The 13,383-nt window shown below is 33.1% G+C and overlaps 2 pseudogenes; both read left to right on the top strand.

Moving 5' to 3' along the window:
- The first annotated feature begins 265 nt into the window (after positions 1–265).
- On the top strand, positions 266–1,584 carry LOC149539462 (F-box only protein 13-like; annotated as a pseudogene).
- A 14-nt stretch (positions 1,585–1,598) lies between these two features.
- LOC149539463 (uncharacterized) lies at positions 1,599–2,437 on the top strand (annotated as a pseudogene).
- The last annotated feature ends 10,946 nt before the right edge of the window (positions 2,438–13,383 follow it).

The following is a 13,383-nucleotide window of genomic DNA, read 5'->3' on the forward strand; positions in this document are numbered from 1 at the left end:
TCTGGAACAAACATTCTGGAAAGCAAACATGTCAGTGGGTTCCATCTAATAAGTGTCTTTTTTGAAGAATATTTTGATGGGGAGGAATATGAGGAAATCATTTTTGAACCCAACTCTCTGGTATGGATATATTAGTTGCTTCTTATCAGGGTGCCTGGATGAAGCCCGAAGGTGGTACAATGAGATCTTGAATGCTTAGGGTTTGAGGGTTTCTTCAATAACATTTGACCTCTTGCATTCTTGACATCTGTGCTATAATTTCTCCATGTGCAAATTTTCTCCTAAAATCTCATCAAATAATGAGATTTCAACGGAGAACCAGAATGCTATAGAGGTGAACAAAAGAAGTATGCTAGACTCTCAAAATGAAAGTAGCCCAGCAAAGAAGAGGAGGACAAAATTTCCATCTCTACAGGAGAAATGTATGTCATGGATAAGTTGTCATGGGGAAAATTTCATGAAGAATTATTGGATAGGGTGCTAGCAAGGTTTCCTGTATCTAAGTTGTTCAGTTTCTGTTTAGTGTGCAAAAGATAAAATTCAACATTAGATACTCCAAGTTTTTTGCATGCTCCTTCAGAGGTGCCATCCTGAGCGCCATGGTTCTACATGGTAGATTCAAAGTTTGAAGGAATTTTTTATGACACAAAAGTGTACAAATGGCACCATATTAAAATCCCTCACATGCTTAGCAAAAGCATGTCAAAACCAATAGCATTTGCAAGAGGTCTAATTTTTTTTGAGTCAGCTTATGGAAAGTTCATTGTTTGCAATCCTCTCACAAGACAGTGTTGTAAACTACCAAATTTACACATCATCGAGACAATACATGCAGTTGCCATGGTTGCCTATAGAAAGTCTTACAAGGTAACTGTCATATATGGCTTTTTCCCTACTTTTGTGAATAAAGTCTATGATTCATCAACCTGCAAATGGAGCAAACCATCTATAAGTTGGAACATGAAGGAAAAGTGTGAAAGATCATGCTTGAAGAAAAATATTAGCAATGATGATGGAATTATGTACTTCCTGAACAAAGGGGGTAATATTGTTTCTTTTGATGTTTAGCATAGTCCTTCAAAAGAGTATCCTTCTATCTTGACATCAGCAAATGGCAAAGAAGAAATAGTCTTTTTTTTTTTTTAAATAGAGGAGGTAATGTAGTGGCCTGTAATACTCACAAAGGCTTGTGGTATGAGCTTCCTCCTTTATCACATCCAACTCTTGAGTACTCTTTAGACATTGTGAATTGTAGGGGGCATATGTTGGTTGTTTGATTTTTTCAAGAGTTCAACAGTGATAGTATGGGAATTTGATGAGGCAAATTCTGAATGGAAGCAAGCTATAGCAATGCCTATTTTGATGTCTCATTGATACTTTGGAAAGAAAGTTGACCTCAATTGTATAGCTTATGATAACTTGATGATGATTTGCATAAGTTCTTGTGAATTTAGTAGTCTAGTACTTTGTAACATTATAGAAAACTCATGGCTAGAATTTCCTTGTTCTCTACCTGGAGGCTGTGATATCAAGAAGTTTGTATATGCCTTTCCTTTTGAACCAAGGCTAGAAGCCACTATTTGATATTGTTACTGTCCATGAGAAGATTTATTATAACCTATACAAAATCTATCAGTCTTGTGGAGCTTCAGATAATAAGCTACCAAGACTCAACAAATTATGTGCAAAAAATTAACACTTATTTCCATTCAAGTGTTATGTGTTCTCATCCATCCATTATTTGAATGAAACTTCCTTCATCTTTGTTTCAAAAAATCTAGGCAAGGTTGAAGGAGCACCAATCAGCTCTCAAGACATTGCAAAGTCTACTGAGGGGCTTGATGTAGAGAATAATTCTAACAGGATTGAAGAGACATAGCATTTATACTAGAATACAAAATCTAAGAAGCCATCCTATTCTGCTTCTTCTGAGCCTGTAAAGGGAAATGGAACAAAGAGTTTCCACTTGTGCTTGAATAAGATAGTAAAACAAGAGTAGAAGGAAAGGAATACACTCTTCCTAGTGGGTGAGAACTAAATGTTTCAAAGAAAGGATACCCTAGCCTTGGGAGGCATGTAAAGCAGAAGGATGAGGAGGAAGATTAGCAAGTAGGCCAAAGTCTTGACAAGCAACAGGAAAAGATAGTTTTAAATGGAGATGGATTTTCCCAAGTGGAGAATAATAACAATTTCATTGTCAATAACCAAGAGCCAGCATGTGCTAACTCTAATTAGTTACCTACCATCACAAATATACTCAAGGTGATTAGTTATAATAATTGCACAGCAACAGACAAACCATATGTAAATTTTCTTTTCAAGGTTCAAAGAGCGGATGGGAAGGAATTGGTGGTCGACAACAATTTTTTAAGAATTAACTGCTTGAGTTTGTTGATTGATTTATGAATAGCATCTCCGATACAACATTGTACAGTAGAAATACAAAGAGTAAGTTATAAAGTAGTTGTAATGACACTGTAGTCTGTTAGTAGATGTCTTCTAAAATCATTGCAATATTGTCGATCAAGGAATGACCAATGCAAATGTTCAAAGCTGTGTGTGAAAGGTGTGTTGCTGGGCATTTTTATCAGGTTTTGTGGATATTGTGACCAACCATTGTTCACAAGAATTTTAATGTCGTTTATTTGACATTTTTGGTGAGATCAAGTGGTAGTTGTTTCACCCTTTTACAATTATACTTTGTCAATAGTTCCATGAAATTATATAAAATCTATGTATATAAGGGATGAAACTAGGTTATCTTCACTGATTCTTTCCTAGTTGACCTTTTTGAATCAGTTTTAATAAAATATTACAGTGGCTTGCCACTTTTTTCCTTAAAAAATAAAATAAAATTCTGAGATTGTTTCTTCGATGCCTATTTATTACATAAATAAAAATCTAAGCCACTTCATGTTAAATGCAATGATCTTACAATGAAATATAGATATTTTATGTGGAAATCACTTTTCTACTCTCTCTCAAAAGCAACTGTATGAATCAGATAACTAGCTACTAAGAATTGATGGTCAATTTCCTACATATCAATTTGTAGACATCTATGGAATAACACCAAAAGTAGTACAAGGATGGAAAGATTAATGATTTCAATGTCAACAATATAGAAATATAAAACTGGGAGGGAATAGAATCTTAAGTGTATAACAAGATCCAATAAGTCATGACAAAATGCAATCTCTCTGAATCGTCCAATTCCCTAAGTAGTTGGAGTTGAGTTGCTTCTTTTCTGATGTTTTTTCATCATTCAAAAATTATAAAATGGAAATCTTCTTTTATGAAGTAAATTCCAAGAAATTTCAAATGCAAATAATAAACATAAATGAACACACCAAAACCAGAGCAAGTAAAAATTTAATCATTTCAAAATTATTCCCTACTCTAATTCAAATAGCATCAAGCATCATGACTTACAGCACACTAAGCATAGGAATGACCATTTCATAGTGAACATCACAAAATGATTACTCTTTCAGCATACAATGGGGTAATCTGTTACAGAAAAAAAAAAATACACTCAGATGATTTTTAAGCACATACTGACATACAACCATCTTTACATCTATGGTTATTAGCCACAAGAAGTCAATAAAATACCAAATAAATTGAATATTAGAAGAGTGCTTAATAATACCTTATTTCATAATAAGTGATCATTACAGTGCCCAAAAAGTCACCTGGTGAAGGATGATATGTAACACAATTAGTGAACTCCAGTTCCAATGCTTCAATATTCACTAGACAGACTATGATGCTTGAATTTATTTATTGTTACCATAGTCCAAAATATGAAATTTTTACTTAAGGCACTCTCATTCAGATCCTCATTTTGGTATTCCATGTTCTTTTTTTTTGTAGCTACAACAAATGAATTAATGAGTGAGTTGATAGTTGGCACGGAAATGTATTGGTCGATATTTCTCTTGACTAAAGCTGAATAACTTCACAAGCTCATGGCATAAAGTTCTTCTGCTTCTAACTTGTTCTTACTTTCACTATGCAATCAAGAATCTTTCTTTTTTTCTCAAAGTGATTAGTACTTTTTTTGACTTATTACCAAGATCAATGCTTTTTTGTGACTTCTCACATCGGTTTGTACTGCTCCTTGCTTTTTCAATTCTATTGTCTCGTGGATCAATGCTAGTTCTTTATTTTTCTAGATGATCAATGCTACTCGATGACATCTATGATCTATCCACACTTATCCTTGAATTTTCTAGCTGGTCAGTACTCTTTCTTGATGGGTTAGAGTACTCAATGCTCCTTCTTGAACCATTTCTTGGAAATGATCCCTTTCCCACTATTGAAATAAACTTTTTCAGATGCCTTATATATTCTGGATAAAGCTCCAAATTGCAATGACCACCACCATTCAACCATAAAGGTTCATACTTCTCCTTGTAGAGCTCCCACAATTGCTTACCATGTGAGAAATCAACAACCTCATCTGAAGTTCCCTGCAAAGCAATCAAATTTGACTTCAAATCAATCTTTGAATACAAAATGTCACCATCAAGAAATGTTGTAAATTAAGGCCTGCAACACAATTTTGAAGACCAAAGATGAGCAATAATATAGCAACATAAAGGAGAAATCAATATATATCCTACATTTTTTGGTGAATGTACTTGACTTCTTGAGTACATATCTTGGATATTGGTTCAAGATGCATGGTTTCTATTACTGTTAGAACAATTGTATCTGATCAGTGTTCAAGTTCTAGGTAAATGTATAGTTACCTTTTCACGGTCTATATCAATGCCTCTTATAACATAGAGATCTGAACCCCCACCCTGCAAAGAAAAGAAACCAAATGAAAATCAAGGAGACCACGTGAGTAGAAGAGTGTACAAAAACATTATCATGGCAACTGCACTGGCATCACTAAGATGCATTAGTTACAATTTAATAGCCAATTTATAGCCACATAATATCTTTATCGTGTATTTCTATCCACATTGTAACTTTCACATTAATTGTTAACTCCAACATGTTCCTAAATTTCCACTCACAGTTTCTCCAAGCTTGATTTGGTTGTCGATGTCTCCACAAAAACCTTCACAGTCACTCAATGGAGCATTCCTTAATGGCACATGAACCAACCGATGTGGTAGTGTATCTTATGATGAATCTATTACTGGTGTCAGCTACTAGGAGAATCTCAATCCCCAAAGGAAGAAAAACATTATCTTCAGATCACAAATAATAGGTTATCATAGTACAAAAAATATGTTGTCCTAGTACAGCTTAACATTTTACAAAAGAAATATGATTGCAAATGATGACTTCCAAACTCATGATTTAGAACATATCAAAGAGAATTTCCAAGAGTATGGTCTTCCTTGCTGAAAGAAAAAGTTGAACTTGGATACTCCTATAATCTCAAATCCATCAGCAAAAGCTCCTTCCCTACAAGACAATAAATGAAACAAAACCATCATGATGATGTTGTCAAACAAAGAATGTTTAAGCATGTAAATGATTTATGAATAGAACAAAACAATCTCTCGAAACTAGAAGTAAAATCCTAATTTTCATTTTAAGAAACTTGCTCAAATAAATCTTTTCAACTAAATGATTGACAAATCTATAAACTCCAACAATGATTCATTTAATATATTAGAAATTCTTATCTATTTTCAATAATTTATATAACATATATGTATGATTTAAAATGTATTGCAACCCAATAATCTCAAAAACATGAGATAAAATATGCAACATTGCAACTAAAATTATACAACAAAGGTTTGTTTAATAATAACATTCCAGACCATGTGGGATATGTATGTCATTCAAGGACTCTCATAATTATTTTGAATTTTGAATATCAATATTTATGAAATGTGTCCTAATCAAATCAGTAGATGGGAAAAGTTACACCATTTTGATGGTATGTGTTGCAGTAGTACAAAATTTTCACATTGTTTCAAGTTTCCACTAAAAACATTTTATTGTTTTTCTAAGCACAAGTCTTGTTTTTAAAAACTGTATTTTTCTTCATCCTATGTGCAAGGGTCATTCTTATTTTCCTTTCTTATCCTAGGATTAAGGAAGAGAGTTCTAAAAAAATATATATTAAGAAAAGAAAGGTAGTTTTTGTAAATGAAATTTTCCTAGGCACAAGATTAGGTGTACAATTATAAGTGGAAAAGTAGAGTTGGACACAAAATAAATTTTAGTAACGTAAAAATTATATACCTTGCCTTCAAGGAGGGGCCCCATTTTTCAAATGAGTGGTAGCTCAACAACATCTTAAACACTTAGTTGAAACTGCACAACTTAGATAGAAGCAGCCTTGTTAATGTGGGTGAATGGTAGCTCAACAACATCTTATTGTGTGGAAGTCCTACTCATAGCTAATAATTAAGCATGAAAATGTAGCTTTATGTGATGTCCCAAGACATAGCAATGGAAGAGAACTACAATAGAAAAAGAAGAGAAGTACCTATTGAATTTCCTTTGAAAAGAAAAATTTATATTTGACATGTAAGTTAGCAACACCAATGAAGATAAAATGTCTTTGCATTCTATTTCAATGTAGAGGAAAAGATTATTTATTCCTCAAATTCAAAGCCCCACAAAAGGAGGTGGGAAGAGTGGGAACCTTAGATGAGGAAATTTTTTTTACATGATTCCACACTTTAATGTTAACCCTTAGCCCTTGCCTATGTGTGTATATGAAATCTCAACATGTTTGCATAATGGTAGCAAATATATTTGGGTTATGAACCCATAGTTTTTCTAATTTTTGAAAGTGCAAACTTATAACAAGAACATACCTCATGACCCAAAGTATCCATGTAGCATGTGGTATTGACCCCCAAATTGACATATCCACCCTTGGATAGTTCCTAAACCTCTCAAAGTTTTATATAATTCAATAGTAGAGTCATAGTCAAGGAAAATGACATTTTTCATGACACTGGCTTCCCTAGGGCATCAATTTGTTCCTCATACTCAAAAAATTTCAACTCCAACTCATCTTAATCATGTACACAACTCTCAAAACTACTCTTTCCCTCCTTTTTTAATTTTACAATAGTCCAATTAGAAGTTGCAATAATTTTTCTACAACAACTTTAGTTATGGAGGGTTTTCTAACAGTTTTTAGAAAAGCACTTCAAATCAAAGTAAAAAATACGAAATCAGATTGGAATCGGCAAGGCTAAATCGAATTGGGAATCAGCAAGGCCAAATTGAATCATGAATTGGCCATGAATTAGAATTGAATCAAAAAATTTAAAAGTTATAAAAATTTAGTGAGTAATTTATTTCATAAACCCTTTATCGCTTATTTGAGATTCACAAAAAATCATTTGGCTTGAATCAAATTGCATGAATCATCACGATTCTTGGAACTATGCTTCAAACACTCTCTACAAATCACTAAAAGGGCTAAAATTTATTTCCAATAAATATATTGTATTGTCTCTACCTTCCAGCCATATATCATTCTCTATGTGGTGATTGAATACAAAAGCATCCTAAGTGAAAAAATAAAAAAGTTTCATTAACATAGAATATTTAGACCTAAATTCACTAAAATAAATTAGTGCAACTTCCTCAAATCAACATAAAAATGTATCAAACATGAAGAATTGGAAAATAGAGTCAATTAAGTTTCCAACGATGCGATGTTCGTACCACTAAACTTCCATACCAATCCATAAAATCCTCTGTGAGATAGGAAAGCTAATAAATTTACATGAAATTTAAATTTCTTTATTTAGAATCTCTTAAAAACATACAAGGAAAAACATGCCCCAGGAATGGTTAAATAATCTCCCACTGATTCTTAAAATTATTTGTATGGTTATTCTCTAATTTTGGCAATGAGTCCACTATCAAAAAGCACTGCATATTTGTGACACATTCCAAGAGGTAACATCAAAAATCCATTGACAATACACAAAATTTAGTGCTTAACAAAGTTTTGTTAGTGGTATAAAGACTCTTGGTTATCAAATTTGAAAGATTACACTGATCTTTAACTTACATGTAAAAATCAATTTTCTCAAAACATCATACATCTTCAAGAGTCATTTCAAAAACTGATGTTGTTTTTTTCCAGGATTGAGATTGAAAGGACAACCCACAAAAATTATTTCTTATGTTATTGAAGAAGCTAGTTTGTCTACTACTCTATTAAAGAAGTTTGAGTATGTAGGCAGTTGCAATATATCCTATTTTTTAGGTATAAATGATTCTATTGTGCAAGAGAGGCAGGAGACTCTTCCGAGTGATTGTCAACCAGATGCTTCAATAAAAATCTCTGAGATCATTGAGTGCCAAAAGGAATTATGGACTCCAATGAAGAAGATAGAATTCACAACTAGAACTACTATACCTCATTCATTAGATATGGATAGATAATTGTGTAACTGAAGAGAGTGTTGAACTTCTTGAATTAGATAATCCAGAGGAGATGCCTAAGGTCACAAAGGGCTGACTATCTCCACACTTGAATTTACTATTTGAAGAAGATACTCAATCAAAGAAGATTGAGCTTATAGGCAGCACTAATATAACACCTTCTTTAGTCATGGATGACTCTCCCACATAATGGAGCAAGGAAGATTGTATGGAAGGGGATTGCAATCTAGGAGTTGCTAAAACAAATAGCCCATCGAAGACACTTGTGATTGAAAAGAGCCACAAGGAATCCTTTTTCTTGGATACATTTATTGGAGAGGGTAGTCCAAATAAATGTGGGATAATACATTCTAATGCAGTCCCTCATTCAAGTATGGATGATTTTGTCATAGAACAAAGTGAAGTGACGCCATCAACAATGGCTAGCGAGATTAAACTTTCTGAATTTGATTGTAGAGAGGACAATGAATTCTCATTCTCTCCTTTCTTGAATATCTTTGACACTTTGTTGAAGAACCTCATGCTTACTATCATTCCCATTTCTTTAGGGATGAATGATTTTTCTATAGAATATAATTGGGGGTCACACTATACAAAGGCTTGTATGGAAGAGGATTGCGAGTTGGGAGTCTCTGAAATAGATAGCCCATCAAAGATGCTTGTGCTTGAAAAAGGCCATGATGAGTACTTTTTCTTGCATACATTGTTTGGAGAGGGTACTCCAACAAAGAAATGTGAGCTAATAAATGCAAAAATAGTCCCTCATTCAACTATGGATGACTTTTCCATAGAAAAAAGTGAAGTGAATCCTAGGATAGGGACTTGCAAGATGGAACTTTGTGAATTAAATGCTCCATCAAAAATATCTAATGGTTCAAAGGATAATGGTTTCTCATTTTCTCCTTGCTTGAATATCTTTGACACCCCATTGAAGGACCCTATGCTTCAATGCATTACTAACATGTCCATTTTTTTTGTAGGGGGTGATTTTGACATAGAAAAGGGCAGGAAGATCCTTACAAAGAAGGCTTCTAAGCTTAATAATCATGACCTTAAAGCTTCTCCAGATGTTCCTAAGTGGATGAATGATCAAGATATTTCTCCTTGCTTGAACATCTTGTCTGTGAAGGACATTGGTAGCTCATTAAAGAACAAGGAGGCTAAGAGAATTAGAGACATTTCTACTTGCTTAGGTGTAGTTTAGTCTACTACACACATGGTGTAGTAGGTCCTTCTAACAGAGGCTTCTAAGAAAGAACTTTCTCAAATAGATGATTCTTATGTAGAAAATAGTGGTGAGAGGTCCCCTTTCCTAAATACTTTATTTGTAAACAAGATTGTTTCTACATTGAAGAATTTTGAAGTTCAACATACACATAGTGTTGGCATTTCACCTTGTGGTATAGATGATTTTGACATCCTTCCAGCAGAGGCATGTGAACTGGGAATGTCTGAGCTTTCAACAAATGATGATACATTTCCTTTCCTTAAGGAGTTATCTATAGACATAACTGATATTTCATTGAAAAAACCTATGTTTACTAAAGGTATAGATGATTTTTCCAAAGATGAGAATGGGGATGTCCCCTCAAAGATGATAGAGAATACAAAGTGTCATGATAGATCTCCTTTCTTTGAAACTTTGTTTGTAGATGACAAGACCTTTAATCTGGCATAGATAATTCTACAATAGATCAGACTATGGATGATCTTCTAATAGAAGATTCTAGGCAAGAACTTTCTCATTTAGATTCTTCACCGAAGATGACCACCAAAGATGTCCAAGGTCACAAAGGACTAGGATAGATCTCTTGGCTCAAACATTGTGTTTCTAGAGAGCATTGGTAATTGTGTTGCAAGTAGTACTCATGTAAAATGTTCTTCAACTATGAAGGATTCTATATTAGAAGAGAACCAAGTTGTTCTTCCACTAGAGTCTTGCAAGATAGAATGCAATAAATTTGATAATACTTTGAAGTTGTCTGAGCTCATGAAGGATGAAAACTTATCACCCTGCTTAAACATGGACTCTACTACTGTATTGGAAATGTCAAAAGCTACAAATGGCACTGATATATCTATTTGTTCAAATACCATTGACTTTGATCTACACAAAATGTTGGAGATTCATACAACAAAAGATTCAAACTACAAATGGAACTGGTGAGACAAGGCTCCAGTACATCATTAGAAATGTTGAAGCTTGTAGGCATTGATGGATTATTGCAGTGTGTGGATTTTGATATTTATGCTCTAGAATAAGGCTTGGAGATCCTTCAAATAGATTCTCATTTATAAATGGGTCATGATAATCCTAGCTTTCAATCTAGGCAAGCTGTCAATAGTGACCTTACCAAACTCAGTTTAAAGCATCTTTAGAGGCTGTACAAAGAGAAACAAATGAAATAAAAGAAGTCTAGAAAGGTGATAAAGAAACGCCCTGCTTTTGGAGAAAAAAGTCAATAGGATTACAAGACACAGTTACAACACAATGTCATGATAGAAGTCAATAAAAATTTGAACAAGCCTGAACTAGAAGTATCTGAAAAGCTTGATGAGCCTGAAGAATTCCATCAGAAATCACCAGCAAAAAATGATCTTGATTCTCTTCATTGATCAATAGTGGCACAAACCATAATCTCAGAAACTATGTTTGGCGAGAGTCTGTAGGATTGCAAAACAAATATACATTGCAATAACAATGTTGCTAAAGTCAATATTGCATCAGTAGAGGATGATTCTCTCCATGTATCATTAGTAGTAGAAACCATAATCTCAAAAAATGGGATTGTTAGTAGTTATGAAATTTGTAAGACATAGTTACACTACAGTAACGATGTGTCACAAGTCAATATTGCATTGGCAGAACATGAAATTGTAGAGGGATCTAAAAATCTTGATAAGCTTGAAGAATTTAGTACAGGGAGTAACTACATTCACCCCCAAACAGAACTAGTAGAAATAGGATCACTAGAGGTGACAAGCTATTACAAGGCATCCCCTAGTTTCAATAGCCAGCCTTCCAAAGTCTATTCTCCAATGAGCAAGCCTAAACTTGCAGAGGTATGCAATAAACTTAATAAGCTAGATGAAGATGGTACATCCTTAAAAAAATGCAAGGGCATGAGAGATCATGATTTACTCTATGAGTCACCAGCATCAAGAATTGTACCTTTAAAAACTATGTATGTTGATGAAGTTAATGGTTTAGCTTTAGATGAAAAGCCTTTGGTACCAAATAATTCTATGGAATCAGGACTATTTGTTGAAGAACATACTATTTGTTAGGAAGAATCAAGAATACCCAAACTTGTAGATAGGTTGAAAATTCTAAATGATAGATTACAATCATTGCAGACCAATTTGCAAGGAATGGCACAAAAATCAACCTATGCTACCCCTCTCATGAAAGCAATGAATTGCAAAAGTATTGGAAGTGCAAAGTAGAACATGATTCCTATGTCTATGAGTTGATTCAGCATGACATCCACAAAGGAGAATCCCACTGACAGGAAGACTCCTCTTAGCTTAAATAAGGATTAGTGATTGTACAATGAGAACCAAATCAAGTCAAAGATTCTGAAAAGGTAGTGGGTAAATGAATAGGCTTAAGGAATTTTTCATTAAATGTATTGGAAGAGATGGATTAGAAAACACTCCACATTCATGAAGAATATTGAAGTTAGGAAGGACTTTGCATTGTGTTTGCATAAAACTCCGAATTGGGTTTCTACTTCAATTTGCATAGAATGATTTAGCATAATGTAAACTTGTAGATGATAGCATTTGAGAATTGGAAAATTACATGTTTTCCTCATCATGCACCTCCATTTATTTGTCATATGATAGGGTTTAGAATTTGGATAATTTGGTAAAATTTGAAGACTACTTTGTATGATCTTTGATTGTTTTGTATATGCATTCTATTTTAGCATGTTGCCTGTGAATGTTCACTACACCATAAATTAATCATGCCCTTCCATTTATTTTTTATATCCATTGGCCCTTTAGAATTTGGATATTCAAAAAATAAATATCATGCTAATCATGACAATGAGTATCATAAAAAAAACAACCAATTATTGAGGAAAGGAAGGGAAGAAACTCACTCGCTTGAACATTGAATCCAAGAAGAAATGGAGATGAATGAAATGCCTATAAATCATTCTATTTTTTTGCCACTTGAAATTATCCTTCTTGCCCTAACAAATGGAAAAAATGCTATCATTAAATCCAAAACTATATTTCTTTCTTACTTCTACACAATTCAACTTCCTCTACATGTATAAATTTGTTGGTTCTGATTTGGGAGTGGTGATATGCTTTCTTCTCATGGGTGATCGATTGAGAAAGGGTATAGCTCTTTCATTCAAATAAACCTAGATAGGGAAACATTGAACTCAATATGGTAATCCATTCTGGATTGGGTAAGAATAGTCGTTAGAATTTTGATACCCTCACATGCAGGAAGTGAAAATGAAACGATGTCAAATGTGCCCTTTGTGATTTTTGTTCAGTGACCATTATTTTTAGTTAGTTAATAGGGTTCATTATATTATAATCGTTGATTAATTAATTTTTTATAATTAAGTAATTTTAATTTTTAGTTAATTAGTATTTATAATAATAAATAATATAATTTAGGTGATGCACATTATATAGACATTAGCATTATATTTATTTTGTCTTTTTCTAAAAGTTTAAATATAATTCAAATAGTTTGATCATAAGTTGGGTTCAACATGTAATTATTCCAAGTTTTTTTATCTTTATAATGTATTTTGATAGAGACAATTTTTGAACGATTCAAGTTTAAATTCTTATTTTATATTGTATCTTTATTTTATAATTTAATGAAAGAGAGCTTTTACATTTGTATATTTGTAAGACTATGTTTGTTTCTAAAATTAAGATTATGTACTTGCAAATGAATCGCTCTCACCTATTAGAACTTGATCACTTCCAAGGTTGTAAAGATATATTTTGGAT

This window comes from Cupressus sempervirens, chromosome 9 (genome assembly GCF_028749045.1).
Source record: "Cupressus sempervirens isolate cs-2001-9-10 chromosome 9, ASM2874904v1, whole genome shotgun sequence".
NCBI lineage: Eukaryota > Viridiplantae > Streptophyta > Pinopsida > Cupressales > Cupressaceae > Cupressus > Cupressus sempervirens.